Here is a 19119-nt window from a genome sequence, read left to right on the forward strand (position 1 = left end):
AATTTTATGCAGCAGAGCATGTCCCTATATCTTAGCTTTGGGATGTGGTAGGACAAAAATTACCACACCACTGTCTTCGTCAGGACCTCTCTGACACATGGTGTGGGTTTGAAGAAGAGCTGAGGAGGTCACATTTTTAATAAAAAAAAAACACTAAGGGGTACCCCTTTGTGTTTTTTTAGACTAAATTTTTGACCATCTCAGATTTCTTCCAAACTCACGATGTTGATTAGGCAGGTCCTGACTTACACAAAGGTGTGATTATTTTCAGCCTATCTCATCCCAAAGCTGAGATATGAGGACAAACTTAACTGGGATTTTCTCTCAATAGGTTTATTGGTGTTGAATATATTGGAATTAAATTTATGAGCTTGTTATACGTCCAATAAAGCAAAATACAGATGCAATGTAGGATATATTGGACTGACTAGGCTTTTCTGATCGCACCCTTCTACTCATGTGTTTACCTAGCTTCACTGGAAGTAGGAATCCCATCATGAAATTTACAGTTATTAATTTTATGCAGCACAGCATGTCCCTATATCTTAGCTTTGGGATGTGGTAGGACAAAAATTACCACACCACTGTCTTCGTCAGGACCTCTCTGACACATGGTGTGGGTTTGAAGAAGAGCTGAGGAGGTCACATTTTTAACCAAAAAAAACACTAAGGGGTACCCCTTTGTGTGTTTTTAGACTAAATTTTTGACCATCTCAGATTTCTTCCAAACTCACGATGTTGATTAGGCAGGTCCTGACTTACACAAAGGTGTGATTATTTTCAGCCTATCTCATCCCAAAGCTGAGATATGAGGACTAACTTAACTGGGATTTTCTCTCAATAGGTTTATTGGTGTTGAATATATTGGAATTAAATTTATGAGCTTTTTATACGTCCAATAAAGCAAAATACAGATGCAATGTAGGATATATTGGACTGACTAGGCTTTTCTGATCGCACCCTTCTACTCATGTGTTTACCTAGCTTCACTGGAAGTAGGAATCCCATCATGAAATTTACAGTTATACATTTTATGCAGCACAACATGTCCCTATATCTTAGCTTTGGGATGTGGTAGGGCAACAATTACCACACCACTGTCTTCGTCAGGACCTCTCTGACACATGGTGTGCGTTTGAAGAAGAGCTGAGGAGGTCACATTTTTAATCAAAAAAAACCACTAAGGGGTACCCCTTTGTGTTTTTTTAGACTAAATTTTTGACCATCTCAGATTTCTTCCAAACTCACGATGTTGATTAGGCAGGTCCTGACTTACACAAAGGTGTGATTATTTTCAGCCTATCTCATCCCAAAGCTGAGATATGAGGACAAACTTAACTGGGATTTTCTCTCAATAGGTTTATTGGTGTTGAATATATTGGAATTAAATTTATGAGCTTGTTATACGTCCAATAAAGCAAAATACAGATGCAATGTAGGATATATTGGACTGACTAGGTTTTTCTGATCGCACCCTTCTACTCATGTGTTTACCTAGCTTCACTGGAAGTAGGAATCCCATCATGAAATTTACAGTTATTAATTTTATGAAGCACAGCATGTCCCTATATCTTAGCTTTGGGATGTGGTAGGACACAAATTACCACACCACTGTCTTCGTCAGGACCTCCCTGACACACAGTGTGGGTTTGAACAAGATCTGAAGAGGTCACATATTTCACCCAAAAAAACACTAAGGGGTACCCCTTTGTGTTTTTTCAGACTAAATTTTTGACCGTCTCAGATTTCTTCCAAACTCACGATGTTGATTAGGCAGGTCCTGACTTACACAAAGGTGTGATTATTTTTAGCCTATCTTATCCCAAAGCTGAGATATGAGGACTAACTTAACTGGGATTTTCTCTCAATAGGTTTATTGGTGTTGAATATATTGGAATTAAATTTATGAGCTTTTTATACGTCCAATAAAGCAAAATACAGATGCAATGTAGGATATATTGGACTGACTAGGCTTTTCTGATCGCACCCTTCTACTCATGTGTTTACCTAGCTTCACTGGAAGTAGGAATCCCATCATGAAATTTACAGTTATACATTTTATGCAGCACAACATGTCCCTTTATCTTAGCTTTGGGATGTGGTAGGACAAAAATTACCACACCACTGTCTTCGTCAGGACCTCTCTGACACATGGTGTGGGTTTGAAGAAGAGCTGAGGAGGTCACATTTTTAACCAAAAAAAACACTAAGGGGTACCCCTTTGTGTGTTTTTAGACTAAATTTTTGACCATCTCAGATTTCTTCCAAACTCACGATGTTGATTAGGCAGGTCCTGACTTACACAAAGGTGTGATTATTTTCAGCCTATCTCATCCCAAAGCTGAGATATGAGGACAAACTTAACTGGGATTTTCTCTCAATAGGTTTATTGGTGTTGAATATATTGGAATTAAATTTATGAGCTTGTTATACGTCCAATAAAGCAAAATACAGATGCAATGTAGGATATATTGGACTGACTAGGTTTTTCTGATCGCACCCTTCTACTCATGTGTTTACCTAGTTTCACTGGAAGTAGGAATCCCATCATGAAATTTACAGTTATTAATTTTATGAAGCACAGCATGTCCCTATATCTTAGCTTTGGGATGTGGTAGGACAAAAATTACCACACCACTGTCTTCGTCAGGACCTCCCTGACACACGGTGTGGGTTTGAACAAGATCTGAAGAGGTCACATATTTCACCCAAAAAAACACTAAGGGGTACCCCTTTGTGTATTTTCAGACTAAATTTTTGACCGTCTCAGATTTCTTCCAAACTCACGATGTTGATTAGGCTGGTCCTGACTTACACAAAGGTGTGATTATTTTTAGCCTATCTCATCCCAAAGCTGAGATATGAGGACAAACTTAACTGGGATTTTCTCTCAATAGGTTTATTGGTGTTGAATATATTGGAATTAAATTTATGAGCTTGTTATACGTCCAATAAAGCAAAATACAGATGCAATGTAGGATATATTGGACTGACTAGGCTTTTCTGATCGCACCCTTCTACTCATGTGTTTACCTAGCTTCACTGGAAGTAGGAATCCCATCATGAAATTTACAGTTATACATTTTATGCAGCACAACATGTCCCTATATCTCAGCTCTGGGATGTGGTAGGGCAACAATTACCACACCACTGTCTTCGTCAGGACCTCCCTGACACACGGTGTGGGTTTGAAGAAGATCTGAAGAGGTCACATATTTCACCCAGTGTTTTTTCAGACTAAATTTTTGACCGTCTCAGATTTCTTCCAAACTCACGATGTTGATTAGGCAGGTCCTGACTTACACAAAGGTGTGATTATTTTTAGCCTATCTTATCCCAAAGCTGAGATATGAGGACTAACTTAACTGGGATTTTCTCTCAATAGGTTTATTGGTGTTGAATATATTGGAATTAAATTTATGAGCTTTTTATACGTCCAATAAAGCAAAATACAGATGCAATGTAGGATATATTGGACTGACTAGGCTTTTCTGATCGCACCCTTCTACTCATGTGTTTACCTAGCTTCACTGGAAGTAGGAATCCCATCATGAAATTTACAGTTATACATTTTATGCAGCACAACATGTCCCTATATCTTAGCTTTGGGATGTGGTAGGACAAAAATTACCACACCACTGTCTTCGTCAGGACCTCTCTGACACATGGTGTGGGTTTGAAGAAGAGCTGAGGAGGTCACATTTTTAACCAAAAAAAACACTAAGGGGTACCCCTTTGTGTGTTTTTAGACTAAATTTTTGACCATCTCAGATTTCTTCCAAACTCACGATGTTGATTAGGCAGGTCCTGACTTACACAAAGGTGTGATTATTTTCAGCCTATCTCATCCCAAAGCTGAGATATGAGGACAAACTTAACTGGGATTTTCTCTCAATAGGTTTATTGGTGTTGAATATATTGGAATTAAATTTATGAGCTTGTTATACGTCCAATAAAGCAAAATACAGATGCAATGTAGGATATATTGGACTGACTAGGTTTTTCTGATCGCACCCTTCTACTCATGTGTTTACCTAGCTTCACTGGAAGTAGGAATCCCATCATGAAATTTACAGTTATTAATTTTATGAAGCACAGCATGTCCCTATATCTTAGCTTTGGGATGTGGTAGGACACAAATTACCACACCACTGTCTTCGTCAGGACCTCCCTGACACACAGTGTGGGTTTGAACAAGATCTGAAGAGGTCACATATTTCACCCAAAAAAACACTAAGGGGTACCCATTTGTGTTTTTTCAGACTAAATTTTTGACCGTCTCAGATTTCTTCCAAACTCACGATGTTGATTAGGCAGGTCCTGACTTACACAAAGGTGTGATTATTTTTAGCCTATCTCATCCCAAAGCTGAGATATGAGGACAAACTTAACTGGGATTTTCTCTCAATAGGTTTATTGGTGTTGAATATATTGGAATTAAATTTATGAGCTTTTTATACGTCCAATAAAGCAAAATACAGATGCAATGTAGGATATATTGGACTGACTAGGCTTTTCTGATCGCACCCTTTTACTCATGTGTTTACCTAGCTTCACTGGAAGTAGGAATCCCATCATGAAATTTACAGTTATACATTTTATGCAGCACAACATGTCCCTATATCTTAGCTTTGGGATGTGGTAGGGCAACAATTACCACACCACTGTCTTCGTCAGGACCTCTCTGACACATGGTGTGGGTTTGAAGAAGAGCTGAGGAGGTCACATTTTTAATCAAAAAAAACCACTAAGGGGTACCCCTTTGTGTTTTTTTAGACTAAATTTTTGACCATCTCAGATTTCTTCCAAACTCACGATGTTGATTAGGCAGGTCCTGACTTACACAAAGGTGTGATTATTTTCAGCCTATCTCATCCCAAAGCTGAGATATGAGGACAAACTTAACTGGGATTTTCTCTCAATAGGTTTATTGGTGTTGAATATATTGGAATTAAATTTATGAGCTTGTTATACGTCCAATAAAGCAAAATACAGATGCAATGTAGGATATATTGGACTGACTAGGCTTTTCTGATCGCACCCTTCTACTCATGTGTTTACCTAGCTTCACTGGAAGTAGGAATCCCATCATGAAATTTACAGTTATACATTTTATGCAGCACAACATGTCCCTATATCTCAGCTCTGGGATGTGGTAGGGCAACAATTACCACACCACTGTCTTCGTCAGGACCTCCCTGACACACGGTGTGGGTTTGAAGAAGATCTGAAGAGGTCACATATTTCACCCAAAAAAACACTAAGGGGTACCCCTTTGTGTTTTTTCAGACTAAATTTTTGACCGTCTCAGATTTCTTCCAAACTCACGATGTTGATTAGGCAGGTCCTGACTTACACAAAGGTGTGATTATTTTTAGCCTATCTCATCCCAAAGCTGAGATATGAGGACAAACTTAACTGGGATTTTCTCTCAATAGGTTTATTGGTGTTGAATATATTGGAATTAAATTTATGAGCTTGTTATACGTCCAATAAAGCAAAATACAGATGCAATGTAGGATATATTGGACTGACTAGGCTTTTCTGATCGCACCCTTCTACTCATGTGTTTACCTAGCTTCACTGGAAGTAGGAATCCCATCATGAAATTTACAGTTATTAATTTTATGCAGCACAGCATGTCCCTATATCTTAGCTTTGGGATGTGGTAGGACAAAAATTACCACACCACTGTCTTCGTCAGGACCTCTCTGACACATGGTGTGGGTTTGAAGAAGAGCTGAGGAGGTCACATTTTTAACCAAAAAAAACACTAAGGGGTACCCCTTTGTGTGTTTTTAGACTAAATTTTTGACCATCTCAGATTTCTTCCAAACTCACGATGTTGATTAGGCAGGTCCTGACTTACACAAAGGTGTGATTATTTTCAGCCTATCTCATCCCAAAGCTGAGATATGAGGACAAACTTAACTGGGATTTTCTCTCAATAGGTTTATTGGTGTTGAATATATTGGAATTAAATTTATGAGCTTGTTATACGTCCAATAAAGCAAAATACAGATGCAATGTAGGATATATTGGACTGACTAGGCTTTTCTGATCGCACCCTTCTACTCATGTGTTTACCTAGCTTCACTGGAAGTAGGAATCCCATCATGAAATTTACAGTTATACATTTTATGCAGCACAGCATGTCCCTATATCTCAGCTCTGGGATGTGGTAGGGCAACAATTACCACACCACTGTCTTCGTCAGGACCTCCCTGACACACGGTGTGGGTTTGAAGAAGATCTGAAGAGGTCACATATTTCACCCAAGAAAACACTAAGGGGTACCCCTTTGTGTTTTTTCAGACTAAATTTTTGACCGTCTCAGATTTCTTCCAAACTCACGATGTTGATTAGGCAGGTCCTGACTTACACAAAGGTGTGATTATTTTTAGCCTATCTCATCCCAAAGCTGAGATATGAGGACTAACTTAACTGGGATTTTCTCTCAATAGGTTTATTGGTGTTGAATATATTGGAATTAAATTTATGAGCTTGTTATACGTCCAATAAAGCAAAATACAGATGCAATGTAGGATATATTGGACTGACTAGGTTTTTCTGATCGCACCCTTCTACTCATGTGTTTACCTAGCTTCACTGGAAGTAGGAATCCCATCATGAAATTTACAGTTATTAATTTTATGAAGCACAGCATGTCCCTATATCTTAGCTTTGGGATGTGGTAGGACAAAAATTACCACACCACTGTTTTCATCAGGACCTCCCTGACACACGGTGTGGGTTTGAACAAGATCTGAAGAGGTCACATATTTCACCCAAAAAAACACTAAGGGGTACCCCTTTGTGTTTTTTCAGACTAAATTTTTGACCGTCTCAGATTTCTTCCAAACTCACGATGTTGATTAGGCAGGTCCTGACTTACACAAAGGTGTGATTATTTTTAGCCTATCTCATCCCAAAGCTGAGATATGAGGACAAACTTAACTGGGATTTTCTCTCAATAGGTTTATTGGTGTTGAATATATTGGAATTAAATTTATGAGCTTTTTATACGTCCAATAAAGCAAAATACAGATGCAATGTAGGATATATTGGACTGACTAGGCTTTTCTGATCGCACCCTTCTACTCATGTGTTTACCTAGCTTCACTGGAAGTAGGAATCCCATCATGAAATTTACAGTTATACATTTTATGCAGCACAACATGTCCCTATATCTTAGCTTTGGGATGTGGTAGGGCAACAATTACCACACCACTGTCTTCGTCAGGACCTCTCTGACACATGGTGTGGGTTTGAAGAAGAGCTGAGGAGGTCACATTTTTAATAAAAAAAAAACACTAAGGGGTACCCCTTTGTGTTTTTTTAGACTAAATTTTTGACCATCTCAGATTTCTTCCAAACTCACGATGTTGATTAGGCAGGTCCTGACTTACACAAAGGTGTGATTATTTTCAGCCTATCTCATCCCAAAGCTGAGATATGAGGACAAACTTAACTGGGATTTTCTCTCAATAGGTTTATTGGTGTTGAATATATTGGAATTAAATTTATGAGCTTGTTATACGTCCAATAAAGCAAAATACAGATGCAATGTAGGATATATTGGACTGACTAGGCTTTTCTGATCGCACCCTTCTACTCATGTGTTTACCTAGCTTCACTGGAAGTAGGAATCCCATCATGAAATTTACAGTTATTAATTTTATGCAGCACAGCATGTCCCTATATCTTAGCTTTGAGATGTGGTAGGACAAAAATTACCACACCACTGTCTTCGTCAGGACCTCTCTGACACATGGTGTGGGTTTGAAGAAGAGTTGAGGAGGTCACATTTTTAATAAAAAAAAAACACTAAGGGGTACCCCTTTGTGTTTTTTTAGACTAAATTTTTGACCATCTCAGATTTCTTCCAAACTCACGATGTTGATTAGGCAGGTCCTGACTTACACAAAGGTGTGATTATTTTCAGCCTATCTCATCCCAAAGCTGAGATATGAGGACAAACTTAACTGGGATTTTCTCTCAATAGGTTTATTGGTGTTGAATATATTGGAATTAAATTTATGAGCTTGTTATACGTCCAATAAAGCAAAATACAGATGCAATGTAGGATATATTGGACTGACTAGGCTTTTCTGATCGCACCCTTCTACTCATGTGTTTACCTAGCTTCACTGGAAGTAGGAATCCCATCATGAAATTTACAGTTATTAATTTTATGCAGCACAGCATGTCCCTATATCTTAGCTTTGGGATGTGGTAGGACAAAAATTACCACACCACTGTCTTCGTCAGGACCTCCCTGACACACGGTGTGGGTTTGAACAAGATCTGAAGAGGTCACATATTTCACCCAAAAAAAACACTAAGGGGTACCCCTTTGTGTTTTTTCAGACTAAATTTTTGACCATCTCAGATTTCTTCCAAACTCACGATGTTGATTAGGCAGGTCCTGACTTACACAAAGGTGTGATTATTTTCAGCCTATCTCATCCCAAAGCTGAGATATGAGGACAAACTTAACTGGGATTTTCTCTCAATAGGTTTATTGGTGTTGAATATATTGGAATTAAATTTATGAGCTTGTTATACGTCCAATAAAGCAAAATACAGATGCAATGTAGGATATATTGGACTGACTAGGCTTTTCTGATCGCACCCTTCTACTCATGTGTTTACCTAGCTTCACTGGAAGTAGGAATCCCATCATGAAATTTACAGTTATACATTTTATGCAGCACAGCATGTCCCTATATCTCAGCTCTGGGATGTGGTAGGGCAACAATTACCACACCACTGTCTTCGTCAGGACCTCCCTGACACACGGTGTGGGTTTGAAGAAGATCTGAAGAGGTCACATATTTCACCCAAGAAAACACTAAGGGGTACCCCTTTGTGTTTTTTCAGACTAAATTTTTGACCGTCTCAGATTTCTTCCAAACTCACGATGTTGATTAGGCAGGTCCTGACTTACACAAAGGTGTGATTATTTTTAGCCTATCTCATCCCAAAGCTGAGATATGAGGACTAACTTAACTGGGATTTTCTCTCAATAGGTTTATTGGTGTTGAATATATTGGAATTAAATTTATGAGCTTGTTATACGTCCAATAAAGCAAAATACAGATGCAATGTAGGATATATTGGACTGACTAGGTTTTTCTGATCGCACCCTTCTACTCATGTGTTTACCTAGCTTCACTGGAAGTAGGAATCCCATCATGAAATTTATAGTTATTAATTTTATGAAGCACAGCATGTCCCTATATCTTAGCTTTGGGATGTGGTAGGACAAAAATTACCACACCACTGTCTTCGTCAGGACCTCCCTGACACACGGTGTGGGTTTGAACAAGATCTGAAGAGGTCACATATTTCACCCAAAAAAACACTAAGGGGTACCCCTTTGTGTTTTTTCAGACTAAATTTTTGACCGTCTCAGATTTCTTCCAAACTCACGATGTTGATTAGGCAGGTCCTGACTTACACAAAGGTGTGATTATTTTTAGCCTATCTCATCCCAAAGCTGAGATATGAGGACAAACTTAACTGGGATTTTCTCTCAATAGGTTTATTGGTGTTGAATATATTGGAATTAAATTTATGAGCTTTTTATACGTCCAATAAAGCAAAATACAGATGCAATGTAGGATATATTGGACTGACTAGGCTTTTCTGATCGCACCCTTCTACTCATGTGTTTACCTAGCTTCACTGGAAGTAGGAATCCCATCATGAAATTTACAGTTATACATTTTATGCAGCACAACATGTCCCTATATCTTAGCTTTGGGATGTGGTAGGGCAACAATTACCACACCACTGTCTTCGTCAGGACCTCTCTGACACATGGTGTGGGTTTGAAGAAGAGCTGAGGAGGTCACATTTTTAATAAAAAAAAACACTAAGGGGTACCCCTTTGTGTTTTTTTAGACTAAATTTTTGACCATCTCAGATTTCTTCCAAACTCACGATGTTGATTAGGCAGGTCCTGACTTACACAAAGGTGTGATTATTTTCAGCCTATCTCATCCCAAAGCTGAGATATGAGGACAAACTTAACTGGGATTTTCTCTCAATAGGTTTATTGGTGTTGAATATATTGGAATTAAATTTATGAGCTTGTTATACGTCCAATAAAGCAAAATACAGATGCAATGTAGGATATATTGGACTGACTAGGCTTTTCTGATCGCACCCTTCTACTCATGTGTTTACCTAGCTTCACTGGAAGTAGGAATCCCATCATGAAATTTACAGTTATTAATTTTATGCAGCACAGCATGTCCCTATATCTTAGCTTTGGGATGTGGTAGGACAAAAATTACCACACCACTGTCTTCGTCAGGACCTCTCTGACACATGGTGTGGGTTTGAAGAAGAGCTGAGGAGGTCACATTTTTAACCAAAAAAACACTAAGGGGTACCCCTTTGTGTGTTTTTAGACTAAATTTTTGACCATCTCAGATTTCTTCCAAACTCACGATGTTGATTAGGCAGGTCCTGACTTACACAAAGGTGTGATTATTTTCAGCCTATCTCATCCCAAAGCTGAGATATGAGGACAAACTTAACTGGGATTTTCTCTCAATAGGTTTATTGGTGTTGAATATATTGGAATTAAATTTATGAGCTTGTTATACGTCCAATAAAGCAAAATACAGATGCAATGTAGGATATATTGGACTGACTTGGTTTTTCTGATCGCACCCTTCTACTCATGTGTTTACCTAGCTTCACTGGAAGTAGGAATCCCATCATGAAATTTACAGTTATTAATTTTATGAAGCACAGCATGTCCCTATATCTTAGCTTTGGGATGTGGTAGGAAAAAAATTACCACATTACTGTCTTCGTCAGGACCTCCCTGACACACGGTGTGGGTTTGAACAAGATCTGAAGAGGTCACATATTTCACCCAAAAAAACACTAAGGGGTACCCCTTTGTGTTTTTTCAGACTAAATTTTTGACCGTCTCAGATTTCTTCCAAACTCACGATGTTGATTAGGCAGGTCCTGACTTACACAAAGGTGTGATTATTTTTAGCCTATCTCATCCCAAAGCTGAGATATGAGGACAAACTTAACTGGGATTTTCTCTCAATAGGTTTATTGGTGTTGAATATATTGGAATTAAATTTATGAGCTTTTTATACGTCCAATAAAGCAAAATACAGATGCAATGTAGGATATATTGGACTGACTAGGCTTTTCTGATCGCACCCTTCTACTCATGTGTTTACCTAGCTTCACTGGAAGTAGGAATCCCATCATGAAATTTACAGTTATACATTTTATGCAGCACAACATGTCCCTATATCTTAGCTTTGGGATGTGGTAGGGCAACAATTACCACACCACTGTCTTCGTCAGGACCTCTCTGACACATGGTGTGGGTTTGAAGAAGAGCTGAGGAGGTCACATTTTTAATCAAAAAAAACTACTAAGGGGTACCCCTTTGTGTTTTTTTAGACTAAATTTTTGACCATCTCAGATTTCTTCCAAACTCACGATGTTGATTAGGCAGGTCCTGACTTACAGAAAGGTGTGATTATTTTCAGCCTATCTCATCCCAAAGCTGAGATATGAGGACAAACTTAACTGGGATTTTCTCTCAATAGGTTTATTGGTGTTGAATATATTGGAATTAAATTTATGAGCTTGTTATACGTCCAATAAAGCAAAATACAGATGCAATGTAGGATATATTGGACTGACTAGGCTTTTCTGATCGCACCCTTCTACTCATGTGTTTACCTAGCTTCACTGGAAGTAGGAATCCCATCATGAAATTTACAGTTATACATTTTATGCAGCACAACATGTCCCTATATCTCAGCTCTGGGATGTGGTAGGGCAACAATTACCACACCACTGTCTTCGTCAGGACCTCCCTGACACACGGTGTGGGTTTGAAGAAGATCTGAAGAGGTCACATATTTCACCCAAGAAAACACTAAGGGGTACCCCTTTGTGTTTTTTCAGACTAAATTTTTGACCGTCTCAGATTTCTTCCAAACTCACGATGTTGATTAGGCAGGTCCTGACTTACACAAAGGTGTGATTATTTTTAGCCTATCTTATCCCAAAGCTGAGATATGAGGACTAACTTAACTGGGATTTTCTCTCAATAGGTTTATTGGTGTTGAATATATTGGAATTAAATTTATGAGCTTGTTATACGTCCAATAAAGCAAAATACAGATGCAATGTAGGATATATTGGACTGACTAGGTTTTTCTGATCGCACCCTTCTACTCATGTGTTTACCTAGCTTCACTGGAAGTAGGAATCCCATCATGAAATTTACAGTTATTAATTTTATGAAGCACAGCATGTCCCTATATCTTAGCTTTGGGATGTGGTAGGACAAAAATTTCCACACCACTGTCTTCGTCAGGACCTCCCTGACACACGGTGTGGGTTTGAACAAGATCTGAAGAGGTCACATATTTCACCCAAAAAAACACTAAGGGGTACCCCTTTGTGTTTTTTCAGACTAAATTTTTGACCGTCTCAGATTTCTTCCAAACTCACGATGTTGATTAGGCAGGTCCTGACTTACACAAAGGTGTGATTATTTTTAGCCTATCTCATCCCAAAGCTGAGATATGAGGACAAACTTAACTGGGATTTTCTCTCAATAGGTTTATTGGTGTTGAATATATTGGAATTAAATTTATGAACTTTTTATACGTCCAATAAAGCAAAATACAGATGCAATGTAGGATATATTGGACTGACTAGGCTTTTCTGATCGCACCCTTCTACTCATGTGTTTACCTAGCTTCACTGGAAGTAGGAATCCCATCATGAAATTTACAGTTATACATTTTATGCAGCACAACATGTCCCTATATCTTAGCTTTGGGATGTGGTAGGACAAAAATTACCACACCACTGTCTTCGTCAGGACCTCTCTGACACATGGTGTGGGTTTGAAGAAGAGCTGAGGAGGTCACATTTTTAACCAAAAAAAACACTAAGGGGTACCCCTTTGTGTGTTTTTAGACTAAATTTTTGACCATCTCAGATTTCTTCCAAACTCACGATGTTGATTAGGCAGGTCCTGACTTACACAAAGGTGTGATTATTTTCAGCCTATCTCATCCCAAAGCTGAGATATGAGGACAAACTTAACTGGGATTTTCTCTCAATAGGTTTATTGGTGTTGAATATATTGGAATTAAATTTATGAGCTTGTTATACGTCCAATAAAGCAAAATACAGATGCAATGTAGGATATATTGGACTGACTAGGTTTTTCTGATCGCACCCTTCTACTCATGTGTTTACCTAGCTTCACTGGAAGTAGGAATCCCATCATGAAATTTACAGTTATTAATTTTATGAAGCACAGCATGTCCCTATATCTTAGCTTTGGGATGTGGTAGGACAAAAATTACCACACCACTGTCTTCGTCAGGACCTCCCTGACACACGGTGTGGGTTTGAACAAGATCTGAAGAGGTCACATATTTCACCCAAAAAAACACTAAGGGGTACCCCTTTGTGTATTTTCAGACTAAATTTTTGACCGTCTCAGATTTCTTCCAAACTCACGATGTTAATTAGGCTGGTCCTGACTTACACAAAGGTGTGATTATTTTTAGCCTATCTCATCCCAAAGCTGAGATATGAGGACAAACTTAACTGGGATTTTCTCTCAATAGGTTTATTGGTGTTGAATATATTGGAATTAAATTTATGAGCTTTTTATACGTCCAATAAAGCAAAATACAGATGCAATGTAGGATATTTTGGACTGACTAGGCTTTTCTGATCGCACCCTTCTACTCATGTGTTTACCTAGCTTCACTGGAAGTAGGAATCCCATCATGAAATTTACAGTTATACATTTTATGCAGCACAACATGTCCCTATATCTTAGCTTTGGGATGTGGTAGGGCAACAATTACCACACCACTGTCTTCGTCAGGACCTCTCTGACACATGGTGTGGGTTTGAAGAAGAGCTGAGGAAGTCACATTTTTAATCAAAAAAAACCACTAAGGGGTACCCCTTTGTGTTTTTTCAGACTAAATTTTTGACCATCTCAGATTTCTTCCAAACTCACGATGTTGATTAGGCAGGTCCTGACTTACACAAAGGTGTGATTATTTTCAGCCTATCTCATCCCAAAGCTGAGATATGAGGACAAACTTAACTGGGATTTTCTCTCAATAGGTTTATTGGTGTTGAATATATTGGAATTAAATTTATGAGCTTGTTATACGTCCAATAAAGCAAAATACAGATGCAATGTAGGATATATTGGACTGACTAGGCTTTTCTGATCGCACCCTTCTACTCATGTGTTTACCTAGCTTCACTGGAAGTAGGAATCCCATCATGAAATTTACAGTTATACATTTTATGCAGCACAACATGTCCCTATATCTCAGCTCTGGGATGTGGTAGGGCAACAATTACCACACCACTGTCTTCGTCAGGACCTCCCTGACACACGGTGTGGGTTTGAAGAAGATCTGAAGAGGTCACATATTTCACCCAAAAAAACACTAAGGGGTACCCCTTTGTGTTTTTTCAGACTAAATTTTTGACCGTCTCAGATTTCTTCCAAACTCACGATGTTGATTAGGCTGGTCCTGACTTACACAAAGGTGTGATTATTTTTAGCCTATCTCATCCCAAAGCTGAGATATGAGGACAAACGTAACTGGGATTTTCTCTCAATAGGTTTATTGGTGTTGAATATATTGGAATTAAATTTATGAGCTTTTTATACGTCCAATAAAGCAAAATACAGATGCAATGTAGGATATATTGGACTGACTAGGCTTTTCTGATCGCACCCTTCTACTCATGTGTTTACCTAGCTTCACTGGAAGTAGGAATCCCATCATGAAATTTACAGTTATACATTTTATGCAGCACAACATGTCCCTATATCTTAGCTTTGGGATGTGGTAGGGCAACAATTACCACACCACTGTCTTCGTCAGGACCTCTCTGACACATGGTGTGGGTTTGAAGAAGAGCTGAGGAGGTCACATTTTTAATCAAAAAAAACCACTAAGGGGTACCCCTTTGTGTTTTTTCAGACTAAATTTTTGACCATCTCAGATTTCTTCCAAACTCACGATGTTGATTAGGCAGGTCCTGACTTACACAAAGGTGTGATTATTTTCAGCCTATCTCATCCCAAAGCTGAGATATGAGGACAAACTTAACTGGGATTTTCTCTCAATAGGTTTATTGGTGTTGAATATATTGGAATTAAATTTATGAGCTTGTTATACGTCCAATAAAGCAAAATACAGATGCAATGTAGGATATATTGGACTGACAAGGCTTTTCTGATCGCACCCTTCTACTCATGTGTTTACCTAGCTTCACTGGAAGTAGGAATCCCATCATGAAATTTACAGTTATTATATTTATGCAGCACAGCATGTCCCTATATCTTAGCTTTGGGATGTGGTAGGACAAAAATTACCACACCACTGTCTTCATCAGGACCTCCCTGACACACGGTGTGGGTTTGAACAAGATTTGAAGAGGTCACATATTTCACCCAAAAAACACTTAGGGGTACCCCTTTGTGTTTTTTCAGACTAAATTTTTGACCATCTCAGATTTCTTCCAAACTCACGATGTTGATTAGGCAGGTCCTGACTTACACAAAGGTGTGATTATTTTCAGCCTATCTCATCCCAAAGCTGAGATATGAGGACAAACTTAACTGGGATTTTCTCTCAATAGGTTTATTGGTGTTGAATATATTGGAATTAAATTTATGAGCTTGTTATACGTCCAATAAAGCAAAATACAGATGCAATGTAGGATATATTGGACTGACTAGGCTTTTCTGATCGCACCCTTCTACTCATGTGTTTACCTAGCTTCACTGGAAGTAGGAATCCCATCATGAAATTTACAGTTATTAATTTTATGCAGCACAGCATGTCCCTATATCTCAGCTCTGGGATGTGGTAGGGCAACAATTACCACACCACTGTCTTCGTCAGGACCTCCCTGACACACGGTGTGGGTTTGAAGAAGATCTGAAGAGGTCACATATTTCACCCAAGAAAACACTAAGGGGTACCCCTTTGTGTTTTTTCAGACTAAATTTTTGACCGTCTCAGATTTCTTCCAAACTCACGATGTTGATTAGGCAGGTCCTGACTTACACAAAGGTGTGATTATTTTTAGCCTATCTCATCCCAAAGCTGAGATATGAGGACTAACTTAACTGGGATTTTCTCTCAATAGGTTTATTGGTGTTGAATATATTGGAATTAAATTTATGAGCTTGTTATACGTCCAATAAAGCAAAATACAGATGCAATGTAGGATATATTGGACTGACTAGGTTTTTCTGATCGCACCCTTCTACTCATGTGTTTACCTAGCTTCACTGGAAGTAGGAATCCCATCATGAAATTTACAGTTATTAATTTTATGAAGCACAGCATGTCCCTATATCTTAGCTTTGGGATGTGGTAGGACAAAAATTACCACACCACTGTCTTCGTCAGGACCTCCCTGACACACGGTGTGGGTTTGAACAAGATCTGAAGAGGTCACATATTTCACCCAAAAAAACACTAAGGGGTACCCCTTTGTGTTTTTTCAGACTAAATTTTTGACCGTCTCAGATTTCTTCCAAACTCACGATGTTGATTAGGCAGGTCCTGACTTACACAAAGGTGTGATTATTTTTAGCCTATCTCATCCCAAAGCTGAGATATGAGGACAAACTTAACTGGGATTTTCTCTCAATAGGTTTATTGGTGTTGAATATATTGGAATTAAATTTATGAGCTTTTTATACGTCCAATAAAGCAAAATACAGATGCAATGTAGGATATATTGGACTGACTAGGCTTTTCTGATCGCACCCTTCTACTCATGTGTTTACCTAGCTTCACTGGAAGTAGGAATCCCATCATGAAATTTACAGTTATACATTTTATGCAGCACAACATGTCCCTATATCTTAGCTTTGGGATGTGGTAGGGCAACAATTACCACACCACTGTCTTCGTCAGGACCTCTCTGACACATGGTGTGGGTTTGAAGAAGAGCTGAGGAGGTCACATTTTTAATCAAAAAAAAAACACTAAGGGGTACCCCTTTGTGTTTTTTTAGACTAAATTTTTGACCATCTCAGATTTCTTCCAAACTCACGATGTTGATTAGGCAGGTCCTGACTTACACAAAGGTGTGATTATTTTCAGCCTATCTCATCCCAAAGCTGAGATATGAGGACAAACTTAACTGGGATTTTCTCTCAATAGGTTTATTGGTGTTGAATATATTGGAATTAAATTTATGAGCTTGTTATACGTCCAATAAAGCAAAATACAGATGCAATGTAGGATATATTGGACTGACTAGGCTTTTCTGATCGCACCCTTCTACTCATGTGTTTACCTAGCTTCACTGGAAGTAGGAATCCCATCATGAAATTTACAGTTATTAATTTTATGCAGCACAGCATGTCCCTATATCTTAGCTTTGGGATGTGGTAGGACAAAAATTACCACACCACTGTCTTCGTCAGGACCTCTCTGACACATGGTGTGGGTTTGAAGAAGAGCTGAGGAGGTCACATTTTTAACCAAAAAAAAACACTAAGGGGTACCCCTTTGTGTGTTTTTAGACTCAATTTTTGACCATCTCAGATTTCTTCCAAACTCACGATGTTGATTAGGCAGGTCCTGACTTACACAAAGGTGTGATTATTTTCAGCCTATCTCATCCCAAAGCTGAGATATGAGGACAAACTTAACTGGGATTTTCTCTCAATAGGTTTATTGGTGTTGAATATATTGGAATTAAATTTATGAGCTTGTTATACGTCCAATAAAGCAAAATACAGATGCAATGTAGGATATATTGGACTGACTAGGTTTTTCTGATCGCACCCTTCTACTCATGTGTTTACCTAGCTTCACTGGAAGTAGGAATCCCATCATGAAATTTACAGTTATACATTTTATGCAGCACAACATGTCCCTATATCTTAGCTTTGGGATGTGGTAGGGCAACAATTACCACACCACTGTCTTCGTCAGGACCTCTCTGACACATGGTGTGGGTTTGAAGAAGAGCTGAGGAGGTCACATTTTTAATAAAAAAAAAACCACTAAGGGGTACCCCTTTGTGTTTTTTTAGACTAAATTTTTGACCATCTCAGATTTCTTCCAAACTCACGATGTTGATTAGGCAGGTCCTGACTTACACAAAGGTGTGATTATTTTCAGCCTATCTCATCCCAAAGCTGAGATATGAGGACAAACTTAACTGGGATTTTCTCTCAATAGGTTTATTGGTGTTGAATATATTGGAATTAAATTTATGAGCTTGTTATACGTCCAATAAAGCAAAATACAGATGCAATGTAGGATATATTGGACTGACTAGGCTTTTCTGATCGCACCCTTCTACTCATGTGTTTACCTAGCTTAACTGGAAGTAAGAATCCCATCATGAAATTTACAGTTATACATTTTATGCAGCACAACATGTCCCTATATCTTAGCTTTGGGATGTGGTAGGGCAACAATTACCACACCACTGTCTTCGTCAGGACCTCTCTGACACATGGTGTGGGTTTGAAGAAGAGCTGAGGAGGTCACATTTTTAATAAAAAAAAAACACTAAGGGGTACCCCTTTGTGTTTTTTTAGACTAAATTTTTGACCATCTCAGATTTCTTCCAAACTCACGATGTTGATTAGGCAGGTCCTGACTTACACAAAGGTGTGATTATTTTCAGCCTATCTCATCCCAAAGCTGAGATATGAGGACAAACTTAACTGGGATTTTCTCTCAATAGGTTTATTGGTGTTGAATATATTGGAATTAAATTTATGAGCTTGTTATACGTCCAATAAAGCAAAATACAGATGCAATGTAGGATATATTGGACTGACTAGGATTTTCTGATCGCACCCTTCTACTCATGTGTTTACCTAGCTTCACTGGAAGTAGGAATCCCATCATGAAATTTACAGTTATTAATTTTATGCAGCACAGCATGTCCCTATATCTTAGCTTTGGGATGTGGTAGGACAAAAATTACCACACCACTGTCTTCGTCAGGACCTCTCTGACACATGGTGTGGGTTTGAAGAAGAGCTGAGGAGGTCACATTTTTAACCAAAAAAAA

This window comes from Hoplias malabaricus, chromosome 18, assembly GCF_029633855.1.
Source record: "Hoplias malabaricus isolate fHopMal1 chromosome 18, fHopMal1.hap1, whole genome shotgun sequence".
Lineage (NCBI taxonomy): Eukaryota > Metazoa > Chordata > Actinopteri > Characiformes > Erythrinidae > Hoplias > Hoplias malabaricus.